Source organism: Amphiprion ocellaris, chromosome 18, assembly GCF_022539595.1.
Source record: "Amphiprion ocellaris isolate individual 3 ecotype Okinawa chromosome 18, ASM2253959v1, whole genome shotgun sequence".
In the NCBI taxonomy this organism is placed as follows: Eukaryota; Metazoa; Chordata; class Actinopteri; family Pomacentridae; genus Amphiprion; species Amphiprion ocellaris.
This window is the reverse complement of record NC_072783.1, coordinates 28,975,188-29,002,289: the sequence shown is the minus strand read 5'-3', so window position 1 is coordinate 29,002,289 and position 27,102 is coordinate 28,975,188. Positions and strand designations below refer to the sequence as shown.

At 38.2% G+C, this 27,102-nt stretch overlaps 1 protein-coding gene across 2 annotated transcripts in view; it reads left to right on the top strand.

The window, feature by feature from the left end:
* Positions 1 to 27,102, top strand: part of LOC111566726 (zinc finger protein 385C-like) — an 83,431-nt gene that overhangs the window by 35,132 nt on the left and 21,197 nt on the right. The window lies entirely within an intron of this gene.

The window sequence follows — 27,102 nt, the reverse complement described above, 5'->3', positions numbered from 1 at the left end:
TTTTCACTCACTGTCTGGTAAGGTCTACCAGACAGTGATCTACATGGCTAGTTTTAGGAAAACATCTGACTTTAGTTATCACATTAACATTGATAACTACAGGTTTAAAGCTTGGCTAAGTTTAGGCACCAATACTAATGGCTAGGCTGAGGAAAGCAGCATGAATTGGGTTCAAATAAGACCTTTTTATATACATACAAGTTTGAAGTTTTTCCTCTATTTTCTGTGCTACAGCTATGACAAGTCCCACCTCATCTAATTTGTCATTGGTTATCTGAGAAGGAGCAACAATAAAGCAATGAAATAAATGGCAAAGATATGTAGATTAGACACATAGTTATGGTACGCCACAAGTGAAATCTGGCATAAAACACATTTCCCTCAAAATGTAGCTGTTGTTAAGCTATGTAGACGTGTGATTTTTGGCAGTCAGGGCTGGCAGATGAAGCTCTGGGAAAAAAAGCCAGTGAAGAAGGAACCTACCTGCTTTGATGACTTTGGTAGTTTTTCAAAGTTTTTTCAGTGTTTTTGAATTCAATACTTCAAAAGTGAGTCACACAGAGATGAATACCAGATGAGAGCTTTACCACACATTTGCCATTTAGACCTGACATTTAGGGCAAATTAAGACGAAAAACATGCACAGACAGAAGGAGGACAGGTAGTCCCCACACTAATGGACGTTTCCCTCAGCAGACATTTGAGCAGGAAAGGCAAAGGTGTAGCTAATGAAATTAATGATGGCTCCTTGCATTTAAGTGTCCCACTAAGGCATGCCAGTGAGATTTTTTGTGCAATACCCGAGCATCTAAATGGGACAAAATCATCATTTATTTTATAAATTGTACCAAAATTTTTCCTCCAATGATGTGTGATAAAAAAGCTGAAAATTGGGACAATAGGAACAATATGTAGACCTTCACCAACACTGACTGAAAATCTCATAACTTTATATTTGCTTGACAGCACAACAAACTGCCTGAAAATGACCACAGTTTAATCACCAACTGTAACATTCTGAACAAAAGCCCTGAATTATGAACTCAGACAAATTGGTATTTACTGAAGTGCCGCTTTGTTGTCAGTGGTATTGTTCTTTTGTCATCTGCAGCATTTTAATCTATTCTCTCCACATGAAGCGTTATAACATAAGAGTACATGCCGTGGTGCAAACAGCTTTACAGCTTTCATAGTAGCTTGGATTTCTCTGCTGCATTAACAGAAGATTTTACAGATAAATACCATTTTTTAAAAAAAGGAAGACCAACCACAATATATATATATTTATGATCATTCATCATTATTAGTATTATTTAAAAAATAAATTAAAGATAATTACTATTTTTAATTGCCTTTTTTTATGGCCGATACCGATGCTGTTCATTTGTAATCAAGACAGACCAATAGCTCATATTTAGAACAGATATACATTAAATGTAATGTTTTAACAGCATGTGATAGGAGTGATTAAATTAGGAAACTCTCCTCTGTTTATATGGAATCGACTGAGATTGATCAGTTTGATTCCTGCAATTGCATCTGCTTTTCTTGTCTATTTTCTTACTTTTATTGCCCACTAAAGTCTACGTTTTAAATATTATTAGTTATTGTTTTCCAGACTTTGTTTCAGGGTAATCTGTGGCTGCCTTCTAGTTTAGCCGCTAGCCATTAGCATAGCCTTAGCAACTGTGAGAGGAGCTAATTTCCTGGTTTGTGGCAAAAACTTGTTTCTTGTTCAGTCTCCGCTTGAGAGACATTTCTGAGAACACAGTGACAACAGAGAAAACCTACATAAGACCTGAAGTAGCACATTTAATTAATCAGTAATCAGACAATAAAAACACACCGATAATCGCAAAAATGCCAAATATCGGCCATGATAATCAGCCAGGTCGATAATTGGTCTATTCCTCGTTTGGGGCCATCATGACTTATCTGAAAGAGATTAGCTTCTTTGCAGTCCAAAATTTGTGCTGTTTGGTGTTTTTGCCTCCAAAAACCTGACCGTCTCAGTCACGTTTACATCTGCAAACCATGAGAAGCTGTTATGCATTGAGTATACATTTATCATTCCAGAAGAGCCCCTCGCCGTTTCCAAGTAGTTTCTGCACACCTGTTTTGACGAAGGGCCATTAATCTCCTTCAGTCAGCAGCACCTGTGTCACTCTGCCACGCTGACCGGCTTGATCAATCAGGAGAAAATCCTCTAATGAACAACTGGCCAGAAAATGGCACATTTTAACGTTGATTTATGAGGCTGTCCTACAGCACATATTTAGCTGTTTCAGTCAAATACAGAACATTAGATTGGATTTGTTTTATATCCATTGTTTAATTTCTTCCTGATTCCAAACTTATTCTGTTATCATCAGAATCTTATTGACTTTTTCGGTGTCAGATAATAGCCTTTGCAGCTCATCATTCATACTTAAGAGTAGAAGACTGATCCAGTGCAAACGGAGAGACTATTATGGGTGTGTGTGTGTAATTTTGGCCTCTGCTATCTGGCTTTTGTGTTTTAGACTTTCCTGTATCCAGAAACAAACTTTATGTTTCTGACTCATTCAAGAATTATCACTTTACTATGAGTTTGTGTGAGCGTCTATGGAAATCTGGGTCAAAGTGGGCCTTTTTCCAGCTTTTTGGTGTGGAATCACTGTTTATCTAGCAAGTGGCAAAAAGAGGCTTGTATAAGGAAATGTATATGTAATTAGAGCTGATTCAATGTATGCACTGCATAATAAATAAACAGAGTCCATCAACAGCACACTTTACAACATGTTTCCCTCTTGAATTGATAACCTGCTGAAAACCTGCTTCGATTTAGTTTGGAATTGGGACGCAGCTTGTGTCTGATTGTGGAGAGCGGCAGTAAATCATTCTGACTGTATATTTTAACTGAAGAGATTTGTTATGTGGAGAACGATATCAGTGTGACAACAAACTGATAAAGTGTGCATGTGATCTTTTGAATGTGACCTCCATTCTGCTCCAGTTTGCTCATTCTCTGCGATGCAGCGCTGCCCTCACTGACACATTTCTCTGAAGTAAAGGTGAAGTTATGTCAGAAATACTGCTCCGTCTTAATGTCATTAGTCGTCGGTGCTTTGCCACGGGATGGTGACATATATACAATCACAAAAAAAAGGAGAATACCAGCACGCTTGTTTGTGTCCTTTAAAAAAATGTGTAGTACAACTTAGTGTCCAGAAGCGGTTTCATGGTGGGATGTAAAGGACAAACACACACAAAAAAACTATAAACAATGGCAATGGGCTGGTAATGTGTGCAGGATGCTATCTTAATACCTGGGCTTGATATGGGGATTTCTTTTTATCTTATAAATACAGAAACATGACAATGGTTAGACTGCAAATGGGTGAAAGTGTTGTTATACTACTCACATGCTTATAAATACTTAGACAGCAGTAATTACAGACTGTAATCCTATGAAAAACTGAAGGCAGTTTATTCTGATCACAGCTACAAGTCATTGTAACAGGCCTCTCCTATAGTCATAGTAACTGTAACATTTTTTATCATGTTGGACTTTGAAGTTTGCTCCTACAGTTTTGCACTTTAATAGCTAAACCTTTATTTCATTTCATATTGTGCTGCATTATTAAATAATACAGTTTGTCACAATGATACGAGCCTCAATGGTCTGTTATTTTGGGTGTAAAATTCATTGTTTACATTAACTGGCTGATCAGTAAAATAGACTAAGAAAAACAGTTGTTAGTGGCATCTTTGTGAAACAAATCAACATTTCTTTTAACACTTCTTACCTGTGTGTTAATTGTAGTAATATTGAAAATGAAGGGCCTCTATTTTTTTATAAAACCATGATATTTCTCTTAACATAACCAAGTTATTTTTCTGTCAAAAGCCTATCCAAATAGAAGTGTTAATCATCTATTTTTCCTGCCACTAATAAGGGCTCTAAATCAGGAGACCCCTATTTGTTGTGCTCAGAGGACGGAAACACACCACTGGATTAGAGGCAGTATAGCAAAATATTGTCGCTAAGAGCTTGCTCAAAGGGAATCCTTGGATTTGTTGGACTTTTGTCTATAGAATAATTAAGATTTTGAGCTTACTTTGTGAAATGCCCTGGGTGCTGTATGAATAGAACTGAATTCAACTGGACTGAATTACCGCCACTGTAACCGTCTTAGAATGCATCTGACGACCAACTGCATTGCTGACTGTACATCATTGCTACAGGCTGAGCTGTCAGAACCATGTCATCTGCTAATTGATATTTAAGCTGAGACTCACTCGTGGGCTGCTGGTGTCAGTTCCCCCAGGGTGAAGAGCCTCTCGTTTCCCCTCACAGGGCACAGAGTGATTTCACACCTGCCATGTTTGAACCAGTTAAATGAACCCTACAGCGTTCGACCACATTCGTTTGCGCTGCTGAGAAACTGACAATACCAGTCAAACTGAGCAGTACAGCAAACAATTGCCTGGACTAAAATGGCTTATTAAATTGTTTATTTGAAACAAACAAAAAATAAATAAAAATTCAAGTGGATCACAGACAGAAAAAGAGCCTGTAAATGGTCCTTTTAAAGACACGGCTGCTGGATTTTTCCCACTTTCCTGCACTACGTTTCTGATTAATCGCACAATTTCCCCTCGGGATCACTAAAGTATTTCTGATTCTGACTCTGGTTCAGATTTTTCCCTCTAGTAATTGATTTTAACTGGTTTACAAAATGACAGTAATTAATGAAAAATGCATCATAAACCCAAACTTGATTTTTTTTCAAATGTTTTGTTCTGTCCAAACCCTACAAATATTCACTTTACTATCTCAAGACAAAAAAAGAGCTACAAATGGTATTTAAAAAGCTGAGGGCAGAATAAATGCAAAACAACTTACTAACAACAAATAACCCATTATCAAAATAGCTGGTTAATATTTTGTTGTTATATTTGCATCAGAATAGCTGTCTTCAGCTTTGGCTTCTTCAAAATATATCGTTTATAAAGGTCACATGCATAATTAATCTGTCACTGTATATTGGAACATTTTTGCAGATTGACAGTATAAACTGTAAAAGTATGTATTATTTACTGATGTGTGCACATGCACAAACCTAAACAATTACTAATGAGTTTATCAGTTAAAAAAAAAACTTTTAAAAGTCTTCCTACCTAATTAACAGAAAGTCCACTTTTGGCTCAGATCTGATTTATTTCATACAGTGCCTCTAGCACACAGTATTTGCAAATGAGAAAGTAAAATTTTCTCACACAAGTTCATACAAATTGGAGCTTTTGTCCAAAATCTCTCACACACAATATCCTCAGTAAGCTATTCTCCCTGTTGCTTTTTTTAATCGTGAAGAGGAGAAAGAGGAGGAGCCAAGTCAATTAAGGTGCTGTTAGGATAATTCAGTGTGTGCTGCAATGAAACCACCCTAATAATACCCATTCCCTTCCCACAGCTGAACTAACTTTCCCTTTATTTAGCTTCATGAAGCGATTGCTCAAATGAATAGAGGTTTTAATAGGATGGTTCTCACTGGGGGCCTTTTGAAAAGGGAACAGAGCAAAGTGCTTCCCACTTCCTACACTCTACACTAAACTGCAGGACAACAATTCACTGTTATGATTTTCAGATTCTTGGTATAATGTGTGTGTAGGCGAAGGAGTACCACAGAATTACATTGTAAATTGCAGAGATATGAGCCACTTTCAGATATACATATGGATTAATCTGAATTTAACATGTTGATCTCATATCCAGATAAGCACACTGGTCACTTTAAAAAGTCTTGACTTCAATTTTACCAACCGAGACCTGTAATATTACCATATCAGTCAATGCATCATACAAATACATAAAAACTGCAGTACAGCAACAATGAACATATACAAAGACAGATATGCAAGACACCTAAACAGATTCATTATTGTGAAAATCAATTTAATCAACTTAATTAACTATATTTTTTGAACTATTTGCTGTTTCATTAAATTATGGAAACCCACTGGTAAACACAGAAAAAAAATGTTATTTACACGTTGACTGTAACGATGAATTTTTTTAAAAACCAAAAAAAATTGTAAATGACGTCCACATCAAATATCTGTAATTCATTCTTTTACAACATGTAATCTTACCCTATTTTTACTATATTTGAGTGAACCTAAAATGTCATTATTTCACAGTTATTGTTTAAAAGAAAAATTATGTGTATAAAGAATAAAAAATGGTAAATGTTTAAATCTCCAGCTCCTGTATTTTTACAAGTATTAAAACAGGTTGTAGAATCTCACTATATGGTAACATTGATGAGAAAATGTAGGTATATTCACAGTGAGAAGTGGAGGCAACATTTTGTTATCTAAAAAAATACTGTTTAGAGGTAAGTAACTTATGTAAAAGCACCTTTTGAAAATAAACAAACCATAAAATGACTTTTGCAGTCACAAGCTTTTTGCTGCTTTTAAATGTTTTTCTACTCTGATGTGAATTATCTTACTTTATCCTTTTCACATACAACTGAGAGTTCGATGGTTAATGGTCACTTTTGCAGTTGCTAGTGCTTCTCTGTCTGAACTCGTAATTGTCAACAGGGTCATTATTGTCTTGTTTTTGTCATTTTCATTGTCACAGTTTAATGATGTGTCTTATTTAGGGATGCATGATATTGGATTTTTGCCGATATCTGATATGCTGACTTTTTTCAGCTCATTTTGGGTGATTGCCAATGTACAAATTTTTTCCACCTAATTGCAGAGAACATAAAATCTCCTTTGGAGTGGAATTGATATATTATTATGCCTACTCGTATTTATACCCGCCGGCTAATGCAGACATGAAATGTAAGACTTTCAAATGTACACATTTGCTTGTCAAAATAAGAAAACATCTCTACATATAAAATGTTTATTTTTATACAACATTTCTGAGGAAATCCACTGTCAATGTTATTTTAGGCTGATACCAGCATTAAATTGAAACCCTTTACTGGCTGATACAGATGATGCTGTTATAATTATGAGTTCATAGCTTCAGTGTGTTACGAGGCAACAGTAAAAGAATAGACATTTTCACCACTCTCTGGGCTTAGTGCTGTTTTATGGGGTCACTTATGTTGCTTTAAAGGACAAATCAAGGAACAAAAGTCCCGTTTCCACAGATTACACGAAACAGTGCAACATGATATGCACTCATACATACCTGGGAATGCGCTCTACACCTACATTACTACACCTAGCTAAAAATTTAAGTTAACCTGACCCTACATGGATTTCCAGTCTTCTTAGATTTGATTTATGAAGTAAGACAGTTAAACAACACATCCTAAATCCTGCCTGAATAATAATGTCTTTCAGAGAGGTGACCTACCACATTTCCTTCACCGTTTATAACAATTTACCCCCTGAAAGGAAAAATAAAGCTTTTTGTCTTACTCAAGCACAACTTCCCCTCACTAATGGAAAATCTCTAATTTTCTCAGATAGAGATTGACTCGGCTTAATGCTTTTCTGAAGGTTGAATCGTTCCTGCTCCTGTACGCCGACCTACAGTAGTTACACAGTGTTAAAAAAAAAAAGAAGCCATAAGAGCACTATGTCTGCAGGCACATATCCACACACAAACATGCTGAAACATACTATGTGAGCTGTGAAATGGGACATTTATCAGCCGGAGTTTGGTGCTGCTTGGCCTCATTTCATACAGCAGAGGCTGCTGAGCAAAAGCTGACATTTTTTTTTCAGATGTCTCTTGATCTGTCATCAGCTACTATTCTGCACAGTCTGAGGCTTTCAGCGAGGAGTGCTATCTGGACACAGAGTTGCAGAGACACAAAAAAGGGGGTGATGTTGGTTTTTTGACTTAGTGGCTGCTGGATTCAGCACTAAAACCCTCATAGACTGATTGCGTTAAAGTAGACACCTGTTCCTCAGTATTCACATCGGCTTTGTGATTGAAACAGGTCAGGGATGTCACAGAAATTACTCAGGGAGCTGTTTGTGTATTTTAGAGTGAAATAGAACAGTTAACAGGTTCTTTTTGGTATTCTAGATGGCAGTGCATTTGGGGCTGTGTTTGTGAAAACATGAGTCATTATTCTGCATGTGAAGCAGAATCACTGTAGAGTCAGTGAATATATTTAAATACCTAAAAACAAACATGAGGAATGGAAATTTGGATTTGTCTTGGAGTTAAGCCTTACTTTATGAAATTGATTAGTTTGACGTGATAAATTAAGTATAAGTCATTATGTAGTTACTCATTTTCTGTGTATTTAGGAAGTGAAGCTATGTGTTTGCATGCAGTAAGTTGTGATACTGTAACATGCTGAAATGATGAAGCGAAGAGGCTTTGCACACCCTTATCATCTCCGTTTCTGTCTCCTTGTCCTCTCTCATAACCTTTACCAAGTCTGTGATTTCCATAAGTAACATGGCATGTCAGTCTCACACACACAAAGTCCACAAATAGGTAGCACAGCCGATGTTTAGGAGGTCCGTGGCCGCATGAAAGCACGATCTGTGTGGCCGACATGCGATCGCTCTGCTCGAGGCCCTCTCCCTGCACTTTCATTTGGATGCAGCAGCCTGAAATCAAGTGTAAAACTGTCAGGATTGGTCAGTGTTGTGCTTCCACACCACACTTATTCAAGTGGACAAGGAGTCAGGAAGGAGCACACAGGGCAGACACAAGCTGTGTGTGTATGTGTGTGTGTGTGTGTGTATGTGTGCTTGTATTACTCATGTTGTGAGGACAAAAATCTGTTTACATAGTCATAGTGTGGGGACTCACCTCCCTTTTGGAGACAAAAAGCAAATCCTCATAACATAAATCATTACATTTAAAGGTGAAGACTTGGTTTTAAGGTTAGATTTAGGAAATGAATAAGTCAATGCACTGTCCCCAGAAGCGATGGGAACATGACTGCTTGTGCGTGTTGACAACACTTGACATTTCAGGCCAGGGTTTCAGGGTAGAGACTGTGGCTATAATTGTGTTTATTTGAAGTGATTATAGTGACTGTTGAATGAATAACAATGCATTAAAGGCTTGCCCTCCCCAGCAGTGCACAACCGCCTTTGTGTTGATTATGCAAATGTGGAAACTATGTGCTTCTGGAATGAGTTGAGTTTTCAGATGCACTGAACCTTCTCCTGCCCTCTTCTTCAGTAGCCTGAAGCACATAGTGGCAAATCCTGAGGTTAATGCATATTCTGTACAGACGGATTAATGTTTAAAAATACATCTGTTGTTCAAATAATCACAAAATGTGTAAGTTGCTGCATATTATACCTGAGAAAATCTGCAAAAAGCACTCAGGTTAACATGAAATTTGCAATGCTACAGTAGAACGATACTGCAGAGTAGCAGTCCTATACTTATATTATTTATTTAATTTTTGTAGAGAAAAGTACATTTCTCTTTAAAATTTAGTGGAGAACGTATAAAGCAATGGAACATCCATGAAAGATATAATAAAAGACAAGGTAAGCCTATTTGTACAGCACATTTCAACAACAAGGCACTTCAAAGTGCATTACATAAGACATAAAAGGCGTTAAGGAAAGAAACACGAGGCAATATGAAAAGACACATAAACCGGACTTTGAAAGAGCGAAGAGATAAAAATAAGCTAAGTCAGTAGAAGACGGATTAAATGGGGGAATTAAATCGACTGTTAGATGGAATATTTTTACATGCAGGCATTAGCTCATTTCCCAGTGGTGATGCCAAGACCGTCGCTGTGGTTAATACATCCCGACTCAAAGAATTGTTTAATGTATATCACACAAAAAAAAACTCTAAAATGTTTTATTCAGTGGTGGAGCAGAACATAGCAGCACAAAATCCAGCTCTGCTCAACAGTGGAGTTAGTAATCATGAGAAGATTAGTCAGGAAAATTAGCGAGCCATTTGTTGAACAATAATCTCTCCCACCTGCTCATTAAAATAAACACTTAATCTCAAATAGTTTAAATTACTGCTGAGTGGGGAAAGAGCTGCGCTATGAATCTGCTACGCATGCGTCTATAACTCATTACGGAGTGTCAACTCGTTTTTGGACATTTGCAGTGTTTTCATAATTAATCAAAATTCTGCTAATTAATCCAGCTTTTGTGTAAAAAAAAATAATAAACATTTGCATATAGGGACATGTTACTATCTCCTAAACTTTCAATTTGGCTCAGTTCTTTGCAGAATGCTGCTCAGTCTTCAGTAAATGGCAGATATGGACCACTCTTAGTTGTAGAAATGTCTAATTCTTTTAGGACTAGATCTTGACTTAAACCAGATGTTTAGTATCGTGAAGGTGCCCCTTGTGCCACCAAAACAGCTGTGACCCATGCTTGATTGGATTTAGATCTGGGGAGTTTGGAGGTCAGATCAGTGCTTTGGACTCTTCCTCAAGCTGTTTCTGTGCAATTTTTCCAGTGTGATGGGGAATTTTACCTGCTGAGGGAGGCCACTGCTCTCTGGGAATATACCCTGCTGCATGTGCTGCAGACAGTGTTGCACTGTAAATTTATTTTCTTTTTTTTTTTGCTGCTGTACTTTTTAAAAAAAACAAAAATTTTCTGTTTTTCTTAAAACTGATTTTCCCGGTTTTGTTAAATTGCAGACATCTAGTAAAATCACAGAAAAAGTATTGACTGTAAAAAACAAAAACAGGCCAAAACTATAAATAATGTCCACATAAACAGTCTGTATTTTTACAAATATTAATTTATTCTTTTACAATGTGCACCATAAAATCAGCTAAAAATATAATTAGTTTACAAATACTTGTTATTATTTGAAAGAAAAAATCATTCATGAAAATTGAAAAATGGTAAAAATAAAAAATCTCACTATACATTTTTAAAAACTTTTTTTAGCAATTCAATGCTATTTTATATATTTTCCTTGTTTTGCTGAATTACAGATAAAATCTAGTAATAATGTAATAATGCATTCTTTGCATGACCTTAAAATTCCAGTTTTACTGTATTTAAATTGGCTAAAAAATGTCATTTAACATTTATTTGCTCTTGTTTCATATGTTAAAATATCCGTTTGTTTTTTAATGTATTGTTATAGGCGTCTTTGCTGACAGATTTTTGTAGTTTGTCTTTACAGTGTGAGAGTATTGCAAATAATGGAGTTGGAGCTGCTCTCTTGGACATTTGTAAATTACCTCAAGCAACTTTTTCTACGATGTGTTCTATACAAAAAAAGTTTTCATATTGGTGTACATCAAACAACATACATACTGATATATCCGTAATAGTCTGATATTGTTCTGGCTCTAGATTTTAGTTAGATATTGCTGCATAACTGTTGCGACTTTGTGGCGACTCTGTGCTGTTGTTGGGTCTGCAGTTCATCTGTTTTTGATGCTTGTGGCCACAGTGGTTGTCGTGCAGTGAACATGCAATTTCTTTCAACTGTTAAATTTGTCTTCCGTTTTTCTGGCACTGCGTCACATGTGGCTCTGCTTCCTGTTCCTCCCCAAAATGCAGATATTGCTCTGTGAAATTTTAACTATTTAAAAAGTAAGAGTTTCAAAAAGATACAAGCAGTTGGTTTAAAAGCCACTTAAGCCTACTTGGGATGACCTGTGCTGTTCAAGTATGGTAGGGAGAATATCATATTGTGCTGCATGAGAACTTTGATTAGAAAATCAGAATATATAACTGATTGGAAATACAAACCTGGAATAAAGGAAAAATTGACTCTGCCGCAGAATGAATCGCAACAAAGTCCGATCTCAACATATGCTGCATATTATTTAGATGTGAATGAAAACTTCTTAAACGTCTCACCCTTGTGCCCGTGATTGTAGCTTGAGAACAACGCAGCACCGCAGCATTTTATAAAGAATAGAAACAGATTGATAAATGACGTCCATTGTTGTCAAGTAGTGCCAGGAAGGAAATTTCATTCGAGTGTCCTTAAGAAACATGCAGGTGTGAACCCTGAATAGAAAATGCTGGGAGGAAGAAGAAGAGGAAGAAGGGGGAGACGTGGGATGCTCATGTTGTTAATAGCCCGTTCTCTGCCAGCTCTCTCTCTCTCTCTCTCCGCCTCTTTGTCGCTGTCTCTCTCGCTCTTTCGCTCTCCCTTACATACTCATACACATAGAAGAATACACACTTGCTCTTCAGACACTCTCAGCCTCTTTTCTTTCTCCTTTCAATCCGCCTTGCTCTCCTCTCTCTCTCCTTTGCCTCATAAAGGGCAGCGCGATCAGCAGAGCATGACACTTTTAATTGAAGTGCATATTTGTCGTTCTTTCGCTGCGGCAGTTTGGATCACAGCCAAGACGTGTCGTTGACCGAGAGAGGACTGCCATTTCACCTTAGGCAGAGCATCAAAGTGGGGGAGAAGACAGATACAGTAAAGAGACGGAGGCTCTGTGAGGAGGCACTTTGGTCGGTTTTCGCTCAACTTCTTCTGATGGGAGATCAGCTGGTAGGAGAAGCCTGAGTCGAACCCAGAGGAGAGTTGCAAGCAGAGGAATCCTAGAACACGTGGAGATGCTGTTAGGTAAGACTCCTCACAGTGTGTGTATAAAAGTAGCTTTAGGTTTTATCGTTCGTCTTGAGATTTTCCCAGCTCCATCTGCCTCAGTGCATGTGAGCGCGTCTCCCCTGTCAATGTGTGTTTTACAACAATGACTTCACATCAGTGCTCAAGGGCAGCTCGGTCTCCTGCCTACCATCTGCCCTCATTCAGTTCCTCTGCATCCAAAATGAGTCCCCGGCCTGTTTGTTTTTCTAATTGACCCCTTTTGATGAAGCCAAGTGCGGAGTTCAAACCAATACAGCGCCGTCGTTCCCACATGTGTCAAGTCATTTTAAAGCCACACAAGAACAGCGCTGATATCACTGTGCAGATTGCTGGCAATTATGTCTTTGCCTCCCCAGGGAAATATGCCCAGATTAGCTTGCATAATTGGAGCCTGTTAAAGATAAAGGCAGTGTGTGGATTTTCAGTCATTTGTGTTTGTTTTTTTTTTTGTTTAAGCTCAGGGACCAAAATGCTGATTGCATATACAGCAAGTTAAACTCTTTCATTTAACTTGCTCACCTTGAGAGTGCTCGTTCTTCACTTGACCTCTAGATAAATCTGGGGAAATGCAAGAGTAAACAAGAGTTTATTACTGATGTAGCTGATGGTATTAGTCCATTAGTCAATTAGTACGTTAAAAGAAAATTAATATGTAATTATTTTTGATAAACTGCTGTCATTTTTTGAGCAAAAATCACCCAAATATGCTGGTGTCAGTTCCTTAAATACAAGAATTTTCTGCCTCTTCTTGATTGAGGCGTTTATCACTATTTTCTGACACTTTATAGATAAAGCAGTTGTCGGATGTGCTAATGAAATGTTTACAAACTAGGAATTAATCAGCCAAGTAGTTAGCAGATTATTAACTTTTATAAATATCTCTGTTGTTTGCATTCTTTGGATTATAGCCTTTATATGAGAATGATAACTGCAATGTCTGATTTCATACAGTTGAAATACAGGTTTGAATTATGTATATGCATGTATTTTGTGATGCACTTCAGTAGCTTACAGGCACACACAACACTGCGGATGGAAACACTGAGAAGTGTCTGTGTAGCAGCTTTGGGAGCTTTCTTCTTTAAATGGCAGATTAGGGAGATCAAAGGGAAACAGTTGGAGAGAAGATAACTGTGGTTTTGCCTGGTGGCCATGCTGCATCTGTCCCCACCCCTCCACCCCTCCACCCCTCCACCCCTCGTCAAGAGCTACGTTTTGAGGTTGCAGTAAACCCTGGTGTGTATAAATCTCATCTCTGCTCAGCATAACATACAGGAGATGTGAAAGTGTGGAAGATCCCAGAATCAAGCTTTCAGATTCATATTTTTCTCCACATCTTTTGTTTTAGAGTCATAGAATAACATGTAGCGCAGTAGAAGCTGGAGGAGCTACAGTGGCAGCATTGACAGCAGTGCGCCAATGCTTTGCCTTGATATATTGGATACATTTTTATAATACATCACTCCAGGAGCATAATAGTGCAACAGCACACACTGGGGGGTTCTGTGCATCATACTGCACTGGCAGATTTGCAAGTTACGGTGACCTATAGCACGACACAGAGACTGGTTTTGATAATTAAGTGTTCAGAGGCACACAGCACGATTACAGCACAGTTGGAAATTAACTACGTCTCGTGGTGGAAGATGCTTATCATGCTATTGCTGCAAAGATGCCAAATTGCTTTTACAATACAGCAAAAAACACAAGATCGAGAACTCATCTAATAAAGCTAACCAGGCAATGCAATAACAGAGGGTGATGAAAGTAACCTGTAGTAGAATCGGATAAAACGGTTCAACCAAAAGTTTCAAACAGACTCCAGCACACTGTCCAGCTTGCAAATATACATTTATTTTCAGTGTTTTAGTGCTAGATTTTCATCAGGCAAATGGTGTTACATTTACAAACCATTTGCCAGATGAAGGTCTATCACAGAAACATTGCAAAAATAGTCTTTTTTTTTTTTAACTTGCATATGATGCACACCTGTCTTATACATGTACGAGCAGTTCCTTAATTTGTAAAACAGTTTGAGAAGAGGACTGAAGAAAATTGAAGTTCACAAGACAAAATGAAAGTTTTTCAAAGTGAGTCTTCAACCAAGATTTAGAAATGCTGACAAATTCCCTTATTCTGACATGGCAAACATAATTTATTCCAGTGCTTTGTGGTGCATCATCGTCTTCAGTTTTAAGTTGAGTTGTCGGCACTGTTTCTCCTCCTACAGCTCCTGCTTTCTGTTGCTCTCTACTGTCAATGAACAAATACATGAGAAATTCCAAATATGTATTTAAAAACAAAGCACAGTGTGAGACAGGCTGGCTTGAGTTGTGACTTTTAAAGCAGGTGAAACAAGTCTACACTTAACTACAATCCTGTTTGTGCAAAGCCCAAATGTCCACTGTCATAAAAATAAAAACCCTGAGATGCATTTTATCACCCACACACAAAGAAAATTACCTTTCGGTTACTGTTTAAAGCAAATTACCCCAGTGATTGCTCACTATTAAATGTAGCAGTGATGTGTTTAATTTATCATCTCTTTCCTACCAAAACATAGAAGAATCTCACTTTAAATATAAATATATGTATTAACAGATAAGTTAAAGATGATTAAAAATAGTTTTTTTGTGTATTGTTTTGGTTGCACGCTACTAATATTTTCATCTTTATATCCATTTATTGTCTATATTGCAACAAGTGCATTTTTTCCTGGAATTTACATGATAAAATGACCTTTTGGTGTATCAACAACAACTTAGAGAAAAATGGGATGTGGATTTCTTTCTTTCCATGTGACAAACTAGTCGCTTCCTTTCCTCTTTTTTTCCTGTAAATCATTTGCTAGGAACAAACAAAATCGCATTCATGCAAGTCACATGCGATGTTATGAGCCATTGCATTAGTTATGAGACATTAATCTGTGTTCTGTAGGGGTGGAGAGTTTCAAAGAAAACAAGCCTCTGTTTCTTTGTTGTGGGAAAAGTTTTTCAAAATGTTCGAGGAGGCAGAAGTTCATGAGTCAGTTTAGATGGGATCATTAATTTTCCTGTTGGGGCACATATTCACTATCCAGCAGCGTTAATGACTCATTATTCTAATCGAAGGGTAATGAGTATGGAACAGTATGGTTTTAATTGCAATACTGATAGTGCAAATTATCTTCGAGACCAAATTTAATTAGTCTACTGTACTGACTCGGTGCATTGCGTCAGTGAAAGCCTTTTAATGTATTCGTACCACAGTAGTGCTTAAAACATGCAGTATGACGCGATGAATTCTCACTGTCGATTTTTTTTATAGTGACTGTTATTGTGTATGTGACTACATAAATGTTCCATCATAAATAGAATATATGTTACAGCAATATAACCAAGACAATAATTGCTTGTTGTCTGGTGAATAACTTACAAAACAAATGTGTTAAGGCGAATAAAACAACTTCAGTTAACACAGGGGTCAACAGTTAATAATAGAGAACATTTTCACATGAATTCAACCACAGGATGTTCAAATTAATGATAAATATTTGTGGCACTCCACCAAAAACGTCTGTGTTTCCCATTTTTGTCTGTAAATGTAAATGTGTGTTGTCGGGTCTATTATAGGGATCGACTGATTATCAGCCTGGCCAATTATTATGTAACATTTTTATTTGTATATATGTGCTTATTCAGTTATAGTAAGCCTTATTAATGAAGGGGCCTAGTTGCAAATGAATCTGTATCAATATCAACCCAGAACAAACCAAATCAGTCGAACTCTCGCCTCTTACACATAATCCTTTCATGGCAGGGAAACATGAGTTTTGCACTTGTTTATATGTGCTGTTTTTGAATGCGTTCGACCAGTTCTTTGTTTAAATTCTAAGAACGTTTCGATACAGTCTGACTGGATAAATGTGGCAGGCTGTCTAATTGTGTGCGCGATTGTTGTACCAAATCTGAGGCTGGTGCAGTAAAAGCTTGAGCAAACTGGCACACAGCACAATGACTGACAGCCCCAATCAGTCGTTGTGGTGTGTTGACAGTGTGAGTTTGATTAGCCTGACTGGTAATGACTGCAGGAGTGAAGATGTGCACACACTCACTCAGAAGAACATCTCATTGTTTCCCTTCCCCCACACCCAAACCCCGAATATAATTCTAACCAAAAGCAAAGTTTTACCCAAAAAAAGAATCTTCACCCTTGTCTCAACTTGAGTTGGATCCACATAACCGCACATTTTACTTCCGTGCTGGTTTCACATCATCAATTGAGCTTATATATGTGGAAAAATAGCTTGTACAGCTAATGTAAAGTTTAAAAGACACATTGTAAGGTTGATGATGGCTGGTTTTAGGCCTCCGTTGCACAACTTTTGTTGTACCCTTCTGGCAGTGAGAGTAATTGCACAAACATGGCATAACATCGATGCCATTTGCTTCCTTTTTTAATTTTTCATCTGAAAATTGCATGCTTGCTATTTTTTTCCACCTCTGATTGTTGAAGTCTACTCCATTGTTGGAATGGTTGCCGGTTGGCATAAAATGCGTCGCTACTGGGGAGAGAATGTCACCACCAATCAGCGGCCACCAGGGGCTGAAAATAAAGCTGATCTTGAAGTGCTGAACACTGCAGTTCCTCAAGTGGCCACTTGATGCTTGCTCCCAAAGTGAGTCAATGTCTATAGAGCCCCATGTTGAAAAGACCAACATTATGGCAGAAATAATCGTGTTTACAGCCTGGTCCAAAAATGATTTGGGTTTCTTAGGCTAATTTATGAACTGCATTGTGAGTAAAGTTTTACCTTATTCACTCATTTATATTGTATTAAGGCTTAAAATTATGCATAATAAAGGAAGGGGCTATCATAGGACAGTCCAAGGCCCGCCTCAGCTCCACTCACACCCCAGGTCTTTGCAGATTTTTGGATTAGCCATGAAGTTAGGCAAAGTCAAGCACTGCCAAGATGTCAATTTAAAAATGCTGTGCAGGTAACCTATAGGTGACGATATGGAGGTTAGTCCACCAAATTTGAAACTCAGAGACATTTACCTGACACTGTTGGGCTTAATGGACTCATTTGGCTTGAATGCAACAAGGGTTCATTCATATGTAAAAATCCTGCACTCCAGCTTCGAGTTGTGGGTCTCTTTGCATGTTTAATTGAACACAATTTTTTTTTTGCCAATGTTTTTGTACAGGATGTGTTGAGGTCTCACTTTTGATGAGACAGATATATTTGAATATGTGTGTGACTTTTCAGTAACTTGATAATTGCATAATTAGTTTTAAAACATCAGAAGCCTTTAAAAGATGACGAGTTACACATTCACTTCCTGCTTTATATCATATTAGACTTGGAGAGGCTTAGGGTGACTCACATCCTGCATCAAAATGAGGGCAAAATTTTTCCAGATGTACCCTGGGAACGGAGTTGCATGCCACTACACTAAGTCATTTTAATGGTTTAGACACGTGTCATGGATTTCTGTTATATTCTGGATTTGCCAAGAAGTTGTGCAGCCTCAAGATATCTGGTGACCAGGGATGTGCTGCTGCCACCAGGGGTCTGTGGGCACAAAGTGAGTTCACTGAAGGCTTCCTCCACCTCATTATATAACCGACTATGTGGCTTCAGAGAGTCAAGTGAAGTCAGATGTCCTAATTTTTTCAAGTAATTATCCCTGGATAAATAAAACATTAAGTCTATAAAGGAGGTCATACATTGTTGTCTGACTGTTGACTATACAGAAATAACTGGAGAAGTAACAGAACAGAGCAAAGTGATTATTCAGGTTCATCAGATTTGACTCTGAGGCCTGCCTCCTCCGTTACTATGGCCTCTTACCTGCCCACGTTGTGCCTTCTCTTACTGCTGACAATCTGTCCGTGACTGTCAGTCATATGCCCCATGATGCACTTTAATGGATTTCCAACAGAGAACGTAACCATTAACGTGTCGCCATGAGTGTCAAGCAGCAGAGAACAGCGGTTAATCTAAGGCATATTTTTCACTGCTGTCAACTTGATTGACCAGAAAGACTTTTTGGTGGAACCGTTCCAATAGCTGATGCAATGCAAGTTACATGTCAGTACCAGAACCCTTGTTGGCAGACAATAATCATGACAACCTCTCCATGTCTACTAGTTAAATTTTCCAAGACCAAAATGGGACGTTCCATTTCTTATATTTCAAACATTTGAAAAAAGTTTATTTTTGTGTTTTTTTAGGATCAGTAATAAGCAAAATTAACCCTTTGAGCTTCAAACAGTTTCTGGTCATTTCTTTCTCCTTTCAAATTTTTACTTGCTGTTGGCTCATTTTCACTGCAATAGTCCTTAAAGTCCTACACCTGTATGGAAAGTAAAAAGAGCTCAAAAATGTATTGTATGTTGTATTACACAGTTGCGTTGCAAATATTTATTTAATTTGAAAAAAACGAAAAAAAAAAGGAAAAGTTGCTTTTATTCAAGTGCCCACAAGTGTTTTCCATGTCATACATATTTTACTTCCTACATGTTTAATCTAGTTTTATATGCATCCGCATTGCCTCCAGAATTCACTTTGCGTCCTGTCTGAACACACAATGAAGGCTCAGAGTACATGGAACAGACCGCTTAACATACTTTCACAGTTGTGGCCTGTGCCCTGTTCTTTGTGGTGCAGCCAACACCAGTGTTGGGATGAATAAACTGGTGAAAAACAAAAGCGATGAGCCCGCACAGCATGGAGTTAGAAACAGAAGGGAGGATAAACTGAACTCGAAGCAATCATCATCTCAAGGTGCAAGCTGGGGTGTCTGGGAGTGTTTTTGTGTCAACAGGCATCAGACTGTATAATGCTACCTGTCCAAACAGCTCCTGCCTGCACTCACTAGGGGAGTACTGAAGTTTGCTGCCTGCATTGTGTACACAGACCTCCATACATATCCAGTTTTGTTTTTTATTTGCATAAATTCTGTCCTGTATGTGTCATTAAAGTATCTGTGTGTTGTAATAATGCACATGGATTGATTGTTACTCCCTGATGTTTGTCTGTCTCTTGGTTTGTCAAACAGATTCATTTAGAGGAGGATAACTGCTGGTCAGGCATAATTTGTATTTCCTGTGCATTTGCAGGAAATTTGTTGTGGCTCAACAAGGGTGAGTGTTTTGCTGATATCCAGTGTGTACTTTTGTTAGTAAGGGCAGGTTGCAGAAAAGAACATCATGAGAGGTGAAGATTTTTAAACAGTGTTCCCATATCACATAACTGTTTTGTTTTCATTCACACTTACCTGACAAACCATAGTGTCCTCCTGAGACTGAATTTCATCCCAAAATGAAAAACTATCTCTGCCAAAGCTAACCTGTCACATCTAAATGGGATCCAGCACACTAAGGGCAAGTAACCATGTGTTCTGTTGAAGCGTTTTTCTTCTGTTTCACCCCCACTGAGGGCTGGACTCCTGAGGACACTGGCATTGTTACACCCTCCATGTTCTTCTAACAGGAGCTGTTAGCATGTGGCTCTGCTGCTTTCCAAACCCTGCTCTCTGTATAAACGGTAAGAAAAGGTGCAATTATTACTCAGGAACTACTCTATTTCCACCACCTGCTGCCTACTGCACATGACCAACTGATGGCTGAGTATATTTTCTACTTTCTCTGGAATTAATCTCTTTTTGAAGTAATGGCAAGCAACTGATAATTGTTCCAGGAGCCCCTAAAGACACTCACACAGGTTTTAACCTTATTCACATATCCATATGATGTTTTTGTGTCCTAGAACATCATGAACAAAACAGGAAGCCAATGCCATCGCTATGCATTTCCACTTTAAAACTGAAGTGTGTCAAGTTCCATTTCAAAAGCATGGATTTAGACTTCTGGGGATTTATATGTTTAAAAAAAAAAAACAGAATGTGCAATGCTGTCATATTGGAGGCTTCTCAATAATTATTCTCCAGAACTGGTTTGGGTGAGTTACTTCAATATCAAAACTTGCCATTGTGTAATTTAGAGTAGTTCTACAGAGTCAAATGTGAGCATTCTAAAGGAGGAAACGTGTCGAGTCTAATCGAAGCCATTTCAAGCCATAAAGGGATTATTTTAATGGAAAAAAACTCTAATTTAAATATACAAAGAGATGTTTTAAGAGTTTAATCAATACCAGGAGAGGAACGCTGTAATTTAAGATACAGGTTGCACAAGACTGCAGAGACACACAACAGCAGGTGCACACACACACACACACACACACATACGTACACACACACACACAAACACTGAAGCTACACACTCTGTCAGCAAAATGCATTCACGTGTTGGTATTTTGCTGGAACCCTGACATGAATGAAAATATTGTGCCTCCAAATCTGACAACGTGCCTTGAAAATCAAGCAGGAAATGCAAAAACCTGCTGAAATATGCAGCTGCCAGGAGACATGACATTGCCTAAAAAACGTTGACTGCAAATTTAAGTGCTCTCTATTAGAATTCATGTAATGCACTGGTATGTTGCATTCATCATTAGGTCAGCTGCAGTGAAATGTGTGTTTAAAAAAAAAAAAAAAAAAGGGTTTGAGGGTTTTTGAAGCTTGAAGTTGACTGGTGATGTTTCCGTGCAGCATTTGCCCTTTTCCTTAAGATGGTTCTTTTAACCAACAGGAAGCTATTAGTAAGATCTGTGAGGGGAAACTTGCAAAAATTTCCCTGCATTTCACGGAGTCAATAGAGCTGTTTAAATGTGTCAGTAGGAAAATATGCTGAAATATAATATGATTCTTAACGAAACACCCAGTACGAAGAGTCTTCAATAAGCACTTGATACATCCTTATGTGTCATGCTGAGGTTGCCCTTTGTGTCTGATCCTGTTTGTGATGTTCACTAACAGGATCTCAAGGCCCAGTGGTTGTGGGGAGGGTGTCCATACAACCATGGGGTTTTGCAGCCTTAGAGTTGTTTTTTGTAGATGACATGGTTCTGTTGGCTTCTTCAGGTCGTGACCGTCAGCACAGGCAAGGTGAGTCTTCAGTCATGGTTCTCTGCTGCAAACCAGTGGACTCTTTTCTTCTGGGTTGTGGGTTAGGCGCTGCCCTAACCGGAGGAATTTAAGTATCTCTGGGCTTTGTTCACAAGTGAGATATAAATGGAACATGAGACGAACAGACTGGGGAGTCTGTGCAGTAATGCCAGCATTGTACCAGATTGTTGTGGTGAAAAGGGAGATGAGTTCAAAGGTGAAGCTCTCCATTTAGCAGTTGGTCTGTAGTCCAACCCTCACCTATCATTATGAGGTCTGGATAGTGACGACTGAAAGAAGTGGCCAAATGCATTTTCTTCGTAGGGTGGCTGAGCTCAGCCTTCTAGATAGACCGATCAGCTCGGACATCTGGACAGAGCTGATTAGAATCACTAGTCTTTGGCTTCAAAAGGAGCCAGCTGAGGTGATCTCAGATTGGACATCTGACAGGGGATGTTTCCAGGGCGCTTTCCTTTGGAGGTTTTCTTGATGCATCTAACTGAGAGGATACCTTGGGGTAGACCCAGAAGTACTCACTGGAGGGATTAAATATCTCATCTAGCCTGGAAACTTTGTGGGATCCCCCAAGGGCACCTGGGAAATATTGCTGGATGTTTGAAATAACGTACTCAGCCTGCTGCCACCACAACCTGACTCTGGATAAGCAGAAGAGGATGGATGGATGGATGGTTGGTCGGTTGGTTGGTTGGTTGGTTGGCTGGCTGGCTGGCTTTAGATGGAACAAGATGAATTCAAATAGGACCCTGTAAAAAATCTGCTTAGTCCCAATATTATTTGTGATAATCAGGCTGTTAGTATGTCTTTACATAAGTCAGTTTGCTACTTATGGTTTACATACATACCAGTTTTTCCTAAAGAAGTGCTTTCACTTGTAGGATAGCATACAAATCCAGCTTTCACAACGTGGAAGAATATCAATGGTACACAGTGAATGTCCATTTGTGATCATTATTAACCATGGACGAAAGTGGCATGCAGGTAAAGGCACTATTTACTTCATTACTTGCTCTTTTGTTCTTTTGGCATTGCTTTTGCAGAGGGTAAAGAAAAGACAGCACCTTACACATTTTTACTGAAAGCATTCTTATTAGTCCTATGCACACCATATTAGTATATGGAGAAAACCAAACCTTAGGAACTTTTTCTAGTTTTTTAAATTACTGTGATCAGACTAACTCGCAGCATTTTCCCAGATCTTCACATTTCACAGTATTTACTTTTCCTCAACAAAAATTAAAATCACAGAAATATTTAAAGTGCTCTGTAATACCTTTACTAGCTTGCCTTCCTTAATATAACTCTAATAAACATCTTTCAAGGTGTGATTGTCGTCTCAGAAGCTGCTAATGCACGATCCTTGAGACTCACTCCACCAGGCAGACTGCCATATTTACTGCAGCCCAGAGAAGAGCATAGAGACAGAAAGCTGCTAATTACTAAGTTCATGAGGCGGATAAAGCTGCGCACAGACTTTAAATATCAATAAGTATGTGCTACACATTGGCTGACTGCCGCTCAGTAGGTCTGATTGGACTCTTATCTCCTTTCTCAACTTGAGCAGATGGTGGCAGTTCATTTTAAGTGTGTTTGAAACAGATGTGCACAGCGCTATGTAAAGGGAAAGAGTTGGTAAAGGAAACAAAACACAACACGGCAAACATTGCTCTGTCTGAGCAGCATTGATAGTTCAATCACACTCGTTTCCCTGCAGATGAGCTCCGTCTCTCAGTGCTTGTTTATTCTTTGTGGTCATGTTGCAAAAACTTAGCAAAATCAAAAGCGGCAGCGTACATTATGTGGCTTAAATTGGATGTTTATGTGCTTTCACTACACAGTATTTTTGACATAAACAAGGCAGGGAGAGTAAATGATGCTTCGCCACAACGTACCAAAAATATTATTTAATATGGACAAAGGAGGACAGTTACTCAGTATAATTAGTAATTTGGTGCCGGTATTAACATTACACTGAAGAAGATTCCTTGTGGATATATTGTAAATACAAAGTGTCAACAAGCCAACAACCTGCTGTAAAATTGTGTTTGAACGGATATTCATCACATTTACTTGTTGATTTGCTGCTTTGTGCCAGCAGCATGGACGAAAAGGTTGTTGGAACAGGATGAATGTAGTTTAATTCTCCTGTGTGGATATTACAAGCTGTTGTAGCTTGTGTCCTCAGCAGTATCCTGTGATTCTTCTTTGACCAGAGGACACAAGTCCTGGATTTCACCTTGAACAAATTCAATAAAAGTTTGTGAACCCTGGGGTGAAAATGGGCCCACAGTGCTTCAGTTGAAAGTAGGACAGATTACCACAGGGAGTCTGATCTGGGCTGGATGGTGCCCTGCAGGTAGAAATTCTTATGAAGCTACTGGCTCCGCCAGCTGCGGCTGTATGAGTTTAAATAGACATTGACAGCCAGCAGGAGAATTTGCCTGTTGGCTGCCAGTTGTGGCCTAAATGTACTTTGTCACAATAAAGATGATTTATTTAAAGACCACACAGAGCAAGGCGGGGGCAGTATTTCAAGCCATCATGGAAATTAGGCCTTCACTCTCCACTTTTTTGTTTCCAGTGGAGAGAGCTGAGCGGAGCTGTCAATGGCAGTTTTAATGGATGCTAATTCATCCTCCAGAGCTCATCACAAATGCCTAGCTCTCTGCCTGTTGTGTAAGCAATGAATGGCATCATCATTACTGCAAAAGCGCAGTGCACTAACCACTTCTGTTTTATGACTCAGAAAAGCTGTGCGCTTCATGCTTTTATGGAGTGGAAAACATACCATTCAATTTTCATTATTTGACAATGTGTTTTGCAGGCTTAACAGCAAACCCCTATCAAGAGAGAAGACACTCTTACATTTTAGCTGCACATTCCTCAGTGCTCAATCCTGCCTCTTTCATTAAGCCATGTTTCTTGACTGAGTGCTGTTCTGCAAATAGAAAGATTATTGTTAGTTAAAGATAGAGTGAGAAGGATTTTCTGATCTGCACCATATAGAATATACACCCCTATCTGTGTGATGGCTGATCATGAAAGTGTATTAGCACAATTGTTGGACAGTTTTTTTTTTAATTCAGTGTATTTTCTGATGCTGTGTTTTTAATACAAAATCCTTAATATGCTATTGCCCTTAGTTAATCAACTTACAAAGTGCCGAAAATGCTTGTCTGTCTTAGTTAATAAAAGTTTTTATTGACAAAAAGTATTAACACAAGCTATTTATTAAGTGCTAATGTCAACCAGCTCAACAGATCGTTAAAATTATTCTCTGCCCAGGTTTGGATTTATGATGTGGTGATGCCCTGATGTCTACACCAGATACTATTTAAAGACATTTGCAGATTTGTGGTTTACAAAATGAGGAAACATATAAATTACATGCCACATCTGGCTGAAAAACACAGATTGAGTTTGACCAGATGTCAGTTTTAACTCAACATAATGCTGGACACTGCAGCTGAAAACCTTAGAAAAGGGTCAAGATTTAACTAGAATTGAATTGAGTTTGGAGAACACTTTGGCTTTTTGTGGTACAACATCCATCTGTTAACTGTGGGGCTCATATTTTTGCTAACAAGCTAAATTTAAAGCTCAGGACTCAGAAGAATAGTTATTGAAATTTCACTATCTTAAACATAAGTTGTTTTTTTTTTTTTTTTAAATCATTTTAGTTTTACTTAGCAGCAAACATACAGCTGTTCTTCTGCTTGAGCTAACCCCCTTAATCTTGATGTGAGTGGTGTGGAAGTGCATTGTAGAAACAACATCACAGAATTATATTGCTGTGGTGAAAAAATAATAATATATTTGCATACAAATTCAAGGAAAAGCCTGAATAAATGATAGATGCACTGCATGATGCAATTAGGAAATTAAATAATTTAAGTAAATAATGATTGTTGCATATACAAAAATACTGAGGAAGCCCAGTTGATTTTAATTTTGTGTCAAGATCTCAGTAGTATAACATCTATGTGACTCTGAAAGACTCAGAAATATTCATTGTTGGGGAACAAATGGCAGGAGCTTCAGTCACAAAGTCTGCTCAGTTTGCTAGTGTTTCAATGTGACTAAAGTTGCATCTGTATTTAGATCTACTAGGAAGACATCAGTAAAGATCATTTGGTGACAGTGATGCTCGTGCATTAGCGCCATTTTACAGGAAAAACCAAAGAGAACTAATCCTCAGGTGACTGAGTTTGTTAGACAGTGAGGAACAACAGTCCATCAGCATTTGCCTAGAGAGGAATATTGTAGCTGAGTTACGGTGTACAAACCCCTCATTGCAGAGATAAATGCACATGTGAGAGGTCAGCGGTGCAAAAACCACAGGCGCCTATCTACAGAAATGTGGAAAAAAAACACGATCGGATGAGTCATCCTTCACCATATCCTTGACAGTATGAGCATGAATGCTTGAACCTTTCAGTGAGGCAGCATTGCCATTGCAAACCACCGGAAAAAATATGGTGGTATTAGTAAAAATCTCTTTATTGGACACACCTACTTAGAGGGAAAGGTTGCTGCAAATCAGTACATAGTTGTTCTGAGTGATGAACTTTATCCTACTATGGAATATATCTTTCCTTATGGGAGAGGTCTCTTCCAGGATGCTCTTATCCACAGGGCATGAAGGGTCACTGATTGGATTAATGAGCATGAAAATTATGTGAATCATATGTTGTGACCTTTCACTGTCACCAGATGTCATGAACTCCTATGGGAGATTTTGGACTGATGGCGTCATCGTCGTCGTCGTCATCACCATCATCATCATCATCGCCACCACTCTTGGAAGAATCACGTATATTCCACCAGTAGAGTTTCACAAGCTTAGAGAATCAATACTAAGAGCACTGAGGCTGTTCTCGGAGCTCTTGGTAGACCATCATTTTGCTTTGACACTTTTATACTGGGGTTTCCTTTAATCTGTATGGTATAAATACAGCAATTAGTTTTCAAAACAGAAAACATAAAGTGTTCTTTTACATGCTATGGGAAAATCCGCCTACCTGTTAAACTAAGTATACCACCTAAAAACAAATAGAATTAGCTGAAAAATGCATTAGCTGACATTATACTGTTGTTCTTACCTCATAAGAAGTCCGTGTTTTGGAGACACATAGCAACAACATGTTAAACACTACATTGTGAAGTACATTTGTCTAATTTAGGAATAGGAAGATAAGAGAAGAAAAATGGATATGGTGACTCCCAGCTTCATTATCTGAGGGAATGAAGAGAAATTAGAGCTCAAACCTGTGAGTTTGATTCAGGCCAGATCAAGTTTCCTCACTGAGAGTGGACTGAGAGTCAAAGCTCTCATATCTATCATCTAAAATTATGTGAAAAAATTCCCCTGAGGAACAGTGTACCTACAATTTGTTCCAGTTCCCTTACTTAATTTTGTCTTGGTGTAGGTTCAGTTTCAGTAAGTTTAATTTGTTAAACATGTTTTTATAGCAGAATATTTTCAACATAAAAGCAGTGAAACAGCCCTAATTCATTTGCTAATGTCACCAGGCACTAACTCTG